Source organism: Cervus elaphus, chromosome 1 (assembly GCF_910594005.1).
Source record: "Cervus elaphus chromosome 1, mCerEla1.1, whole genome shotgun sequence".
In the NCBI taxonomy this organism is placed as follows: domain Eukaryota; kingdom Metazoa; phylum Chordata; class Mammalia; order Artiodactyla; family Cervidae; genus Cervus; species Cervus elaphus.
In genome coordinates, this window is record NC_057815.1 from 63,043,075 (window position 1) to 63,057,350 (window position 14,276).

Sequence of the window (14,276 nt, forward strand, 5' to 3'; positions counted from 1 at the left end):
TTTTTTTTTTTTTATCCAAAACTTGTTTATTGGGATGGTTTCCCGTTCATCTTGATACAGCGTGCTTTTAGTGCTGCTTCTGTCTGAAAGAGCATCCTTCTGTAAGCCTTGCTTTTCCTCCTGGCAGAAGACAGTAGAGCAGCCAACACACAAAACTACTGTTTGTGCATGGCTAAAGACGGTGGTGATTTTATAGCATCCTGGGCATTTTACATCCATGAAATAGGAATCGGGGCTCTGCACCAGGAGCTTCTTCTTGTGTTTCCTCTTCTCCTCTTCTGGAGAGAGATAAAGAAGATCCTTTGCGAGAGGCATGTTCTCGTGAGGAGGTCGTCACTGCCGGAAAGGGGCTGCTTAGTATTCTTGATTAGAGAGGCTATAAATTAGTCTGCTTTCATATAATCTGAATGGATAGGTTCAAAGTTCCTGTTAAGTGTTGCATTAGCCTAGAATAAATTGGGTACCAATAGTAGCTGGAAATTCTAATGGCTGCCAGGCAGCAAACCAATGTATATCTTCTGTTATAGTAATAATTGCGATGAAGGAGAGAATAGGCACAACTACTAGCCAGGCAACACTCCTGCTTGGTAAACACAGGGCCTCTGCATCAGCTCCCTCAAGATTGAGGGTGACTCTGAACCCCAGCTGGGTCCATTCCTAGAGGGATGTCTTTATGTGGGTGCCTGACAGCACAGGCATTGATGGCTTGGTGGACCTCTGGGAGCACTGTGACCAAGGCATAGCCAGAGATGCCTGTGTATGTTATTTAAGCAACAGGAAACTTCACCAGGAAGAGGAAATGGAAAGCCAGAACCAGCAAGTTATTGCACACTTGTCTACACAATGAACTTTGAAGGTAAAGAGCTGGAATCTGACAACTTAGAAAAATCATAAACTTCTCATTTTCCCATTTTATAAGATTGCTTTCTTGGTTCCATTAATGTTTTTTGACCTTATACAAAATTGCCTTCATTTATGTTTATGATTAAATTTTTGAGAAATTGCAGGGTTTTTATGTCCAATTTAAATATTATTACCTAATGTATTTGATGAGCTAAGCAACTGTGAATAGTTAGAAGGAATGAGACCATCACTGGAGCCAATGAATTGTAGCTTTCTAGGCTCCTCTGTCCATGTAATTCTCCAGGCAAGAATAATGGAGTGGGTAGCCGATCCCACTCTTCAGGAGATCTTCCCAACCCAGAAGTCGCCCCTGGTCTCCTGCATTGAAGGCAGATCCTTCACCATCTGAGCCACAAGGGAAGCCCTCACTGGAGCCAGGACCTGCTAATCTTCCTTCTCGCTACGGCACTAACGTAACTCACTGGTCCATATCTCATGGATATTACTCAAAGCTTTAGCCAAGTAGTAGTTTTCCAGCTTTGTTCAAATGTATTGATAGTAGCTCTGAAGCATACATAAAATCAATATTTAAATTTCTACCTAGAGTTGATTCATATGGGATTCTTCTAGGTATAGGGCTTAGAATTCTATGTCCTAAGATTGGGAAGTCTTTAACCTGGTGACTTTGAATTCTAAAAGATTAATGACTAAATTTTTTTTCTAGTCATATTATCTTCAATATTTCAGATACTTGGACTGAATCTGTCTCTTGAATAAGATATCTACACATATCTGAAACAGGATAGATTTGAGGTTTTGAAACTTAGCAGGGCTTCGATGGAAGCAGTGATGACTATGGTCATATCCCACCCATTAGCACGATCATCTACTATGAGGGATTGTGAGAAACTAGGATCCTTTGTATTCTATGGTCTAGTGAGGGCCATTAGTGATCGCTCTTCTCCCAAGTCCCTTTGCATACTCTGCTGGGCCTTGCTAAGTCACTTTAGTCATGTCTGATCTATGAGACCCTATGGACTGTAGCCTGCCAGGTTCCTCTGTCCATGGGATTCTCCAAGCAAGAATACTTGAGTGAGTTGCCATGCCCTGCTCTGAGGGAATCTTCCCGACCCAGGGACAGAATGCGTATCTCTTAAGTCTCTTGCATTGAAGGTGGGTTCTTTTACCTCTCATGCCACATGGGAAGCCCCAAGTCCCTTTCAACCTTTGCTAATTCTAGCCCCAGAAGGGCTCTTTCTGAAACCAGATTATCACAACCCCTGTCTTACTGAGTCTGAGGTGTCTCTGAGAGAAAAGGAAAACTTCTTAGGTCCCTAGACCAATAAGCTACTGTAGTCCTCTCTACCCCAGCCTCATTCAGGCATTAATGTCACCAATTGTTTCCTGCAACTGTTTGCTTGTTTGTTTGTTTTTCCCTTCCCTTTCTTCTCCTTCTTCATTTTCCTCCTCTACCCCTCGCCCTCTCCTTCTTCTTCTCCTTCTCTTCTATCTCATTCTCCTCCTCCATCTCTTTCTCCTTCTATGTGTTCACTTGTTTTCTGGGACTTGCGGGGGGTGGCATTTATTTTATTTTGTTTTCAATTAACAAAGGTAAGCAGATCCAGAGTTTTTCTCTTTCTGGGGTCTTGGGCTGGTGATAGCTGGATGGGTCAGAAACTGTGAGAATAGATAAGGGCTTAGGAGTACACAAAGAGAAGAGTGGCAAAGAGAGGACTAGCAAAAGACAATGAAAGCCAGGGTGCTTCTCTTACTGCTTTCAAGGACTGTCTTTAGTTTCCATACAAGTAGATAAGTGAAAGAGATTATGGGTTTGTGCTTGGGGGTCTTGCATGGTTAACTGTTCAGAAATGCCTGGTTAGTATGCCCTGTGTAAAATATATGTGTCTGTGCATGTTTATAAATATGTGAGTACTTCAAAATATGAAGACTACAGTGACTAGATAGCCTGCAAGACCTGAAAGCCAGGGGGAAATTTTCACTCTAATTTTAATTGCAATTAAAAGCAAATTTAATTTAAAAAGTTATGAAAACTAATTTGAATACAAAAGACAGATGCAAAATCACCTGAAAAAAAAAAGAATGCTTCCCAGGCCAGAAACTCTTAACTAAAATCTATGGAATGTTCTGATGTGTAAAAGTGTGTTACTCATTAGAGAATTGACCAGCAAGGGAAGTATAGGAAAAAGAAGGTTGCTCTGTCGCTTTGAATCTAGAGATGTTGAACCTCACCTAACATTTATGTTCAGTCCATATCTATCTTTCCCATGAAGAGGATGAATAAGTCATGTCTGAACTTCTTGTCAAAATACTTCCTTGGCATGACTGAATCCAGCTATTTGCCTTGCAACTGTTTGCTTCCTCTACTTTTACTTGATTGATATAAGGAAAGCACGTATTACTTACAAAGACGTGAAAATTCAAGTTATAAATCCCAATGTAAATTAATAAATAAGTACATTTATTTTTATTTTTAAGTTTGTGTGCCTTTTATTTTGACCAGAATAAGTCTTCAAGAGTCAGCTTCAACCTACAAACAAATGGGCCACATTCTGAAACTAATTCAATCAAGGTCCTGTTTGCTGAAGTCTAAATAGTGCTGGTTGGCATTAACTATTTTGGCATTACTCCACTGATGTCTTGGTATGCATGGTTGCATATGTATGCATTCACGCATGCTAAGTTGCTTCCGTTGTGTCCCACTCTTTGCAACCTGGACTATAGCTTGCCAAGCTCCTCTGTCCATGAGATTCTCCAGACAAGAATACTGGAGTGAGTTGCCATGCCCTCCTCCAGGGGATCTTCCCAACCCAGGGACCAAACATGTGTCTCCTGCATTGGCGGGTGTGTTCTTCACCACTAGCGCCATCAGGGAAGCCCATTTATATGTATAGGTGCCAACATGCATGCATGCGTGCTAAGTCACTTCAGTCTCATCCTACTCTGCGACCCTATGGACTGTAGCTCGCCAGACTCCTCTGTCCATGGGATTCTCCAGGCAAGAATACTGGAGTGGGTTGCCGTGCCCTCCTCCAGGGGATCTTCCCAACCCCAGGACTGAACCTGAGTCTCCTGTGACTCCTGCATTGAAGTTAGATTCTTTACCACTGAGCCACCAAGGAAGTCCGTAGGTGCCAATATAAATATTAGCAATTGTTATTTTAGGAAATTAGGCTTTTTATGAGTGATGCAGGAAACTATCAGGGAACTTTAGGCAAAGAGACTACGATACACAATTTGCATTTTTACCATTGTGCTTTGGCTGCCATATTGGGAAGCCACTGTCAGGAACAATGGTAGAAGAAAGATCAGTTAGGAGTCTGCAGTAAGCATCCAGGTGGAGATTATATTGCCTTACACCAGGGAGGTGGTAGCAAGGGGCAGACCTGTGAATAAATATTTAAAGTAATACCAAGGGGATTTTCGAACAGGATGTGGAATTGTGTGGTGTTTGTATGTGTATGCATGTGCATGCCTGCACATGCTCTTGTACTTGCCAATTTCTAAATGTGAGTATCTGTGTGGGAGCATGTGAAAGCTGGACAAGGAGAGTATGTTGAGTTTTGTCAATTCCTTTGTTCATCACACTAACTGCCTCAGAATTCTTGCTTTAAAATGAGGATAGTGGTACTTCCCTGGTGGTCCTGTGGTTAAGAAAGCACCTACCAATGTAAGGGATACAGGTTCCATCCCTGATAAATCCAGGAAGATTCCATGCCACTGAGCAATTAAGCCCGTGGGCCACGACTGCTGAGCCTATGCACCGCAGCTGCTGAAGCCTATGTACCCTAGAGTCCATGCTTCACAGCAAGAGAAATCACAGTGAGAAGCCTAAGCACCTCAACTGGACAGTAGCCCTTGCTTGCCACTACTAGAGAAAGCCTACATGCAGCAATGAAGGGCTAGGGCAGCCAACATTAAGTAAATAAAATAAAATGAAGATGGTGGATGGGTAGGTAGGAAAATCAGAAAATATCTCTGGAGCATGTTCACACATTCAAATTTTAGCCAAAGTGACATGAACAGTGGCGTCACCTCTAGGGTCCTGATCAGAGGCCTAGAATGTAAAACATTTTCCCACGAGAGCAATAGTGCCAAGATGGGCCTGAGATGGTTCCTTAAATCGAGCGTTCCCTGGTGTCATCCCCAGTCAGATCTGCCCAGCTTGTCACTTTGTGACAAGGCCCTTTGTCAGCAGATTTGGGGGTGCCCCAAAATGGTGAACAATGTTTTCCTGTTCCTGTTTCATGCCCCTCTCTTTCATCCTCATATCTCATTCAGTCCATAACCACAGAACCCTGCAAAGAGGATGTGCAGTGTTTGGAATCTTAAAAACATGAGACCTGGGACTCCCCTGGCGGTACAGTCGATCAGAATTCATCTTCCAATGCAGGGGGCATGGGTTTGATCCCTGGGCTGGGAAGATTCCACATGCTGCAAAGTAACTAAGCCTGTGCTCCGCAGCTACTGAGCCTGCACCCCAACTACTGAAGCCCACACACAGCTACTAGTGAAACCCGTGCACCTAGAGCAGGTGCTCCCCCAGCAAGAGAGGACACTGCAGTGAGGAGCCCGCACACGCAATGAAGAGCAGCCCCACTCACTGCAACTAGAGAAAACCCCCAGGCAGCAAAGAAGATCCTGGTGCAACCACAAGAAAAATTTAAGAAAATTTTAAAAAGTGAGATCTGGAAAAATTATTTAGTCATCCAGCCCTGCCTGACACATCTTTATATACTGGAGGAAATGGTTTATAAGGGCTCTGTCCTGGGTTATACAGTACAAGAGACAGAATTAGGACTTCACCAGCAAAGATTTCATGCTTTAAATTACTCTGATCACATTTGATTTATTTTGTGAATTAAAAGTCCATATGCATGTACTTATAAGGTTTTCTTTCTTTTTTCCTCTTTTTCTGCTTCTGGCTGTGGGAGACTACCTGCAAGATGAATATTTGATGAACAATGACTGATCATTCAATGGCATCTATGGGACAACCAGAAATACATTTTAAATCCAAAGGGAACATATTCCAGGATATGTCACATTCTGCCTCAGTATCCATCTTTCCTCCTGATGCTGGCTGGGGTGGAGTTACAGTCAGGCAGTGTACTTCTTCTTTTTTGTCATCTGTCCTGTAAGCCTCCTGCTGGGGACACAGATAGTGGTCAACAGGCAGGGCTGAGAACATCTGGCCACACACCCTAAGCTTCAGCATGACTCAGCATGATTCAGCATGGCTGTGTTGAGGGCGGGAGGAGACCCTTGTCCCTAAGGCTAAGCAGACTGAGAAGATAGGGAGCAGGGCATTGACTCAGATCTGGGGGTGGCCCCGAGTATGAATGCCTATGGGAAGGCAGCAATGGAGGTTTAGACAAAAATGAATTATGAATTAAAGGGAAATTGGAGCCTATTTAACTGGAGATGAGATGATTGGAGGGGATTAGAGGGGCCTGGGCTTGTAGGCAGGAGAGTCATCCAGTAAATGTTTTCAGAGCAGCTGCTATGTGGTGGAAACTAATGTCACAGCTTGAATCATAAATAAGACATGTATCTTGCTTTCCAGGAGTCCTAGTCAGAAATAGTAGTTAATTATAATGTATACAATATTACAATAGTTTACATACTTAATAAAGACATATGTGGGAGGGGAAAATTATGACTCTCTAATTTTCTATTCTGCAAGCAGAGTATTAGTTAATTAACTTGGCTGTTATAATCGTTTTGCTATGTATATGTATGGGTTTCCCTGGTGGCTCAGTGGTAAAAGAATCTGCCTGCAATGCAGGAGGAATGCTTTCAATCCCAGGGTTGGAAAGATCTGCTGAAGTAAGAAATGACAACCTATTCCAGTATTCTTGCCTGGAAATCCCATGGACAGAGGAGCTGGGTGGGCTATAGTCCATGGGGTCTCAAGAGTCAACTAAACCATCACCACCACCATCAGGTATATATATATATATATATATATATATATATATATATATATATATATATACAAACACACACACACACACAATATATATATCAAATCATGATGTTGTACACTTAACACATATATTAATTTTATTTAAAAAGGAAAATAACAAAAAAGAAATGACTTAAAATATCTATACCTCCAATCATCCATTGGATGTAAGGTGTGACTGTAATAGCTATACATAAATACTTGTTATTATAACAGTGAATAATACCTAGTGAACATGTATTGTGTGCCTATCTCTTTATACAATAAATTAATTCTCATGATTTATCCTATAAATCATACCATCATCCTATATTTCAGACACATGAAGACATTAAGAACCTTGCCCAAGGTTACATAGGAGTAGGTACCATTGGGATCACTGAACTGCCTCCAATTCTTCAAGGAAACATTTGACTAAAGCATTGTCATCTTTATTTGATCAGGAATGTGCTTGTATTCACTGACGACCCTGATACTCTATAAACCTTTATGTAATTTTCCTGACCCCAATAGACTTATGAAACCTCTGATGTAGGAAAGAAGAGGAAAGGAGAGATTATTGTGGTGAGTGATGAAGTCTCTTTCTGTGACCAGGGGTTCCTCTCAAAGGCTCAATTATTCTATCTCACAGTATTGTGGCTTCCTTGGTGGCTCAGTGGTAATGCCTTCCAATGCAAGAAATGTGAGTTTGAACACTAGCTTGGGAAGATCCCCTGAAGAAGGAAATGGCAGCCCATCTAGTACTCTTGCTTGGAAAATTCCATGGACAGAGGAGCCTGGCAGGCTACAGTCCATGGGGTTGCAAGGAGTGGGACATGACTTAGTGATTAAACAACAGTGCTGCATGGTAGCTAGTTCTATGTATTTGGCATGAAGAATGATGGAGAATGGGTATTCTCCATTACAAGAAACCCATTCATCTCTCAAGGCTCACCTTACATTTCTTTAATCCTATACGATCTTTTGGTACATTATTTATTCCCCGAAAATAAAGACAGCATGAGGCCCAAACTGACCTTGGAGAAGTTAACATATAAAGCAGGGTCCTGCCCTGGTAACATTTGTGAGGACTTATTGTCAAAGTTCTGCAAAGGGCGTTTCAGGGAACTTGCAGACTTCCTCATTTTTTGTGCTCTTAGCTCATCACCACTAACTGCCCCTCGGTGGTTTAGTGTCCCCAGTGCTTGGCACTGAGTAAGATGTCACAGAGACCTAGATAAATAGACATGCCTGTCTGTTAGGCTCATTGACTTTAATACACTCTCTTCTTTAACCAAACTTGCTGCTTGGCCAAGGGGTCAAGAGGTCATTTGGGCCAGTATGGACTTAAACTACAATCCAAGAATCTCTATAGTCCAAGCTAGAGCCTGTTTTTAACCTGAACCTGTTTCCAATTCTTTTTCTTTTTCTTTCAAACTTTCCTACAGAGAGATACACCCATGTACAGACGGTATGGTCTGCAACCATGGCTTGAACCCTAATCTTCAATCTCTATGGTAAAAAAGGTAGGGAATAGGGGCAGTTTAACCTGCTTCTATTTCTTGGGTCCACAGTAGATGTACATGTTGATGTTTTGTTGTAGAAAGAGCAGAGTCTTTAGCAGCAAGAGAACTGGGCCTGCATCTTAACCTCACTACTTATTAGCTCTGTGAACTTGGACAGATTATTTCATCTCTTTGATCTTCAAGTCACCCACACTTTAAAAAAGACAATGTCGTATAGACAATAGGTGAGCCCAGAACACCTGGGTTCACATTAAAAATTGGCTGCTTATTCAAGACATTTTCTTCCATTTTCTGTGCCATGGTTTCCTCATCAGCTGAGAATCATTAATGGACTTCTGAATATTGGTAGAGGATAAACTAAGTTAATTCATATAACAAACTTAAATTATATCTTAGCATATATGAAAAATTCAAGAAATATCACTTATCATTAGCATGAATTATGGGGTCATGAAGAGTCAGACATGACTTAGCAACTAAGCAACAATAACATATTTCAGGATATATACTTCACAGAACTACCATATTAAAGGAGACTATTTAAATACCTAGAATGGTACCTGACAAGTAGATATATTTCAGTAAGTGTTAACTCCCATCCTCTTTTAATTTTCCCCTAGACTAAATCTCTTCTGTTTCTTCAAGTGTCTTTCCTGTGGTCTCTAGTTCCTTAATCATCCTGTTTCCTGTTCAACTTCTGGTCCGATTCTTAGTGGACCTCTTATGTTTCAGGATCTAGGGTTGTACATGCTCCATGTGAAGTAAGATTTTCTTCAAGAGCAAAGTTGCTGTCAGCTGCCTTCATCTGCACTTATGCCTTCAGGAGTTTCAGCCAGAAAGCTAAGCTCTGGACTTTGACCACAGTACCTGGGAAGATGGCCTGACTTTGGGAGGGGAAGGCTCTGCTTACAGAGCATCTCAGGCCTTTGTTCAGTGATGTATTGGGCTTTGAGACAGTCTACACAACTTTAAGAGTGGTTGGTGTTATTTTCTAGAACTTACCTGTTGCTTTGAGACATCTGGTCCCTAGTGAGCCCATAGCTCTAGCCTGAACTGCTGTTATTGGTCCTGAGAGTGTGTCTTCAATAGCCCCATAAGAGAGTTATAATTATTATCCTTATTTTACAGATGTCAAGACTGTGTTCAGAGGACCAAGCCCCCTAGTTTGCTGGGGAGTCTCACGTGGTGGTATAAAGTAAAATGCTGCTGTGCTGGACCTCGCTCCCCTTTCCCCTGCTCACTCCTGTTCTCACAGTCTATCTGCCCTGAGACTCGCGACTCCACCCAGAGCCGCCAACCTGACCTGACCACCTATCTGACCCAACAGACCTGTAGCCCTTCTGGGCTTTGATAGCCAGCAACTAGTCTTGGCCCTGCCCTCTCTGTGACCTCTGATAGACACATCTTGCAGCCCAGCTCCCAGAGTCCCTGTGGAGACCTCAGGTTTGCTGAGTCAAATTTTGCTGAAGTTCAAGCCCAAAGAAACTCCTGCTCCCAGAGTTATAGTCCCAGACTTCTCCAGGCCTTCCTCTTGCATCAGAGCCCCATTCCTCTGCTCTCCTAGACCTATCCATCTTATGCTCCTCAGCAGTGCAGCAAAGAGCTTGTGAGCAGTGGATTCAGAGTCTGATTTGGGTCCTAGAACTAGTGCTGTCTCTTACATGTCTGACTTTAGGCAACATGTCTTGACTCCTCTCAGGTTAGCTGTGATCTCCTCATCTCAAAATAGGGATGATGATCTTATGCATTTTATAGAGTTTATGTGGGATTAGAAGAAAATATGACACTCTGAAGCCGCAGCTTATTTAATTAGACTTTAGAATATAGAAGTTCTCAAAAAATAGTAGACTTTATCATCCATTAATCCTGTCCACCTTCTCACACAACTCTCCTACTCACTTCCCATCTCCTTGTTCTCCCACATTCCTCTCATTCTCTCTTACTTATAGTGATTTCAGATGTTTAGAATGGGATTTGGGGGATAAGCCATTAACAAGTGAAATATTTCTTGAAGGAGCCATACTCATCAAATGGTTGATCTCAGTAGCATTCAAGGGGAGGAGAGAGGATGAAAGTCAACAGCAGGAGCCCACAGGGGAACCCCAGGCAGCTGTACTCAAGGAACTGAGAGTAGGAAGCTGAGGACCAGTCTATGGATGCTGGGAGGGTCTCCTCATAGGGAACTGCTTCAAGGAAATGGGACACAGACTGGGGAAAACGGTTTCAGACTGGATGTAAGGACATTTTGATAGGACAGCCTGATAAGAGGGGCTCTGGAGGTTTGGAGCAAAGGGATCCTTGTCACACTAAGAAAACCTGCTCCTTGTGGGTACTGGTCTCTTTCTTGCGCATGTCCCATGGGGCTCCTGATTTTAGGCCAGGCTTCACAAAGCCCTAAGTTCCCACCAGCTGGACCCCTGAATGTGGAGAAAATACTGTGGTTTTTCACTTGGAACTCTCTTTTTGCTCTGGTTCCCTCTTTTCCTCAGCTCAGCGCATCCACTTGGTAATTTGATTCACCCAATGAAGAAGTGAGGAGAGAGCCTTCTGTCATGTGTGTACATCACTGTGTGTATGATAGGGAAGAAGAGACTAAAATGTTGCAGCACAGACCTTCATAGAGCTATGTGAGTCTAAGAATTCATTCATCAAGGACAATCCTCAGCTTACCCTGTTTCATACAGTCACGGTGAAGTACTACTTCTTACAGGGAGGCATTCATGACTTTTCCACTGAGCCCTTGTTTTTGTTAAACAACATAATATTTACAAAGTTCTTATGCAAATGAAAATTCTTTAATCCTGTGTCACATAATAATACTCAAATCCTTGTTTCAGAAGATAACCTTCTCATATTGGAATAATCATTTTTGACTGTTGTCAAAAATATTGACTATAGTCAATATTTTTAAACCCAAATTGCATGCATTGCAACATGGTGACATATCAGTGACCCAGAGAGTCACAGTCCTTGACTTCACAAAGCCAGCTACTTAAATGAGGATAATAATCATAACCACCACCCTTTTTCTACTTAGTATACTCTTCTTTCTAGTATATTTTTAGTATACTCTTCTTTCTCTCTTAGTATACACAGGGAAATAAGTTAAATGATGTAAGTTACACAAAATCCTTGCTGAAATGTTTGGCACATTAGTAAGCTTTCAGTAAATGCCAGTTATCTTCTTATTACTGTTACAAATGCGCTGGTGTAAAGTGCAGAATAAAATAGTGGTTGGCTCAATAAAAATGGCAAAAGATTTTAGAGCACTTAGCGTATATAAGCCACAAACTTTGCACATATTCACTCTCTCAATGTCAGAACAATCTTATGAGGATGTTAAAACCCCATTTTACAGGTGAGAGAGTTGGGTCATACAGCTAGTAACTGGTGCTGAGTTCAGCCACTCAGACCATCTGACTCCATAGCCCATGCTCTTAACCACAGCTCTCTACCCCCTAAGACTTCCTTGAAGTAAATGGTTCAATCTCTGAAGTGAGTTACTGGAGGCAGCTAAGTGGGGAGAGTGTCAAATTCTTTCCTAGAGTTGTGAGCAGAGAAGGGAAGAAGAGCATGCTCTCTTCTCCACTCCGCAACCAGCACACACACACTAGTACCAGTGGGTCTACTTAGGAGAATTTCCTAGCTGAATGAGAAGACCTCGGGAAGTCTTGCTAGTTGAGAAGAATAGGGTTCAATAACATTCCTGGTTAAAGTGTTGAGGGAACTTGTGAATTTAACCAGCAAAAATTCTCTGTTGGTAGAACGACGATTTTATCTGCACTGTGCGCTGTCACTTTGTCCATGTCCAAAAGAGAAATCTGAAGCTCAGGGAAAGATGAGGACTTTCTCAGTGTGATGCAGTTTGTCATGGAAATGCCCAGGCTAGGACTCAAAGCTCCTGACTTGCTCTCCAGGGCACTTTCCCTAAAGCCCTTGGCCTTGAACTGTGCTCTTTCTGAGAGAAGGAATAAATGGAACCTAAAATATCTTAGGGGACTTTCCACACTACAGCCAGGCTGGGTGGGATCCTGGTTCAGTTCAGTTCAGTCACCCAGTTGTGTCCAACTCTTTGAGACCCCATGGACTGCGGCATGCCAGACTTCCCTGTCCATCACCAACTCCCAGAGCCTACACAAACTCATGTCCGTTGCGTCGATGATACCCTCCAACCATCTCATCCTCCATCATCCCCTTCTTCTCCTGCCTTCAACCTTTTTTCAGCATCAGGGTCTTTTCCAATGAGTTGACTCCACATCAGGTGGCCAAAGTATTGTAGTTTCAGCTTCAGCATCAGTCCTTCCAATGAATATTCAGGACTGGTTTCCTTCAGGATTGACTAGCTGGATCTCCTTGCAGGCCAAGGGACTCTCAAGAGTCTTCTCATCGAAACATGTATATTATCCATGGTGAAACAGATCACCAGCCCAGGTTGGATGCATGAGACAAGTGCCTGGTGGACTGAGAAGACCCAGAAGGATCAGGTAGAGAGGGAGGTGGGAGGGGGGATCATGATGGGGAATACATGTAACTCCATGGCTGATTCATGTCAATGTATGACAAAACCCACTACAATATTGTAAAGTAATTAGCCTCCAACTAACAAAAATAAATGGAAAAAAAAAGATATTTTAATCTAAAAAAAAAAAAAAAAGTCTTCTCCAACGCCACAGTTCAAAAGGATCAGTTATTTGATGCTCAACTTTCTTTATAGTCCAATTCTCATATCCATACAATACTACAGGAAGAGTCATAGCTTTGACTAGATGGTCTATTGTTGGTAAAGTAATGTCTCTGCTTTTCAATATGCTGTCTAGGTTGGTCATAGGTTTTCTTCCAAGGAAAAAGGGTCTTTTAATTTAATGGCTGCAGTTGCCATCTGCAGTAATTTTGGAGCCCCCCAAAATAAAATCTCTCATTGTTTCCATTGTTTTCCCATCTATTTGCCATGAAGTGATGGGACTGGATGCCATGACCTTACTTCTCTGAATGTTGAGTTTTAAGCCAACCTTCTCACTCTCCTCTCTCACTTTCATCAAGAGGCTCTTTAGTTCCTCTTTGCTTTCTACCATAAGGGTGGTATCCTCTGCATATCTGAGATTATTGTTATTTCTCCCGGAAATATTGCTTGCAGCCTGTGCTTCACCCAGCCTAGCATTTCTCATGATGTACTCCGCATATAAGTTAAATAAGCAAGGTGACAATATACAGCCTTGACATACTCCTTTCCCAATCTGGAACCAGTCTGTTGTTCCATGTCCAGTTCTAACTGTTGCTTCTTGACCTGCATACAGATTTCTCAAGAGTCAGGTCAGGTGGTCTGGCTTTCCAATCTCTTTAAGAATTTTCCACAGTTTGTTGTGATCCACACAATCAAAGGCTTTGGCATAAAAATAAAACAAAAGTAGATGTTTTTCTAGAACTCTTCCTTTTTTGATAATCCAGCGGATGTTGGCAATTTGATCTCTGGTTCCTCTGCCTTTTGTAAATCCGGCTTGAACATCTGAAAGTTCATGGTTCATGTACTGTTGAAGCCTGGCTTGGAGGATTTTGAGCATTACTTTTCTAGTGTGTGAGATGAGTGCAATTGTGTGGTAGTTTGCAGGCTATTTCAATGATAACATGCTGACCCTGACTGTAGGATAGTAAATATAGACAATACATAGTTAGTTTTTCCTGGTGACACAGATGGTAAAGAATCTGCCTTCAGAGCAGGAGACCCAGGTTTGACCCCCTGAGTGGAGAAGATCCCCTGGAGAAGGGAATGGCTACCACTCCAGAAGTATTCTTGCCTGGGACAGTCCATGGACAGAGGAGCCTGACAGGTTACAGACCATGAAGTCTCAAAGAGTCAGATACCACTAACACTTATAATCCAACAAAAGTGACAGATGCAGCATTAGGATGATGGTCAGAATTTAATTTTCAATAATTAAAAAAGA

General features: G+C 42.1%; 1 pseudogene; it reads right to left on the reverse strand.

Annotated features, from left to right (window-relative positions):
- LOC122699188 lies at positions 1-14,117 on the reverse strand (annotated as a pseudogene).
- Between the last annotated feature and the right edge of the window lie 159 nt (positions 14,118-14,276).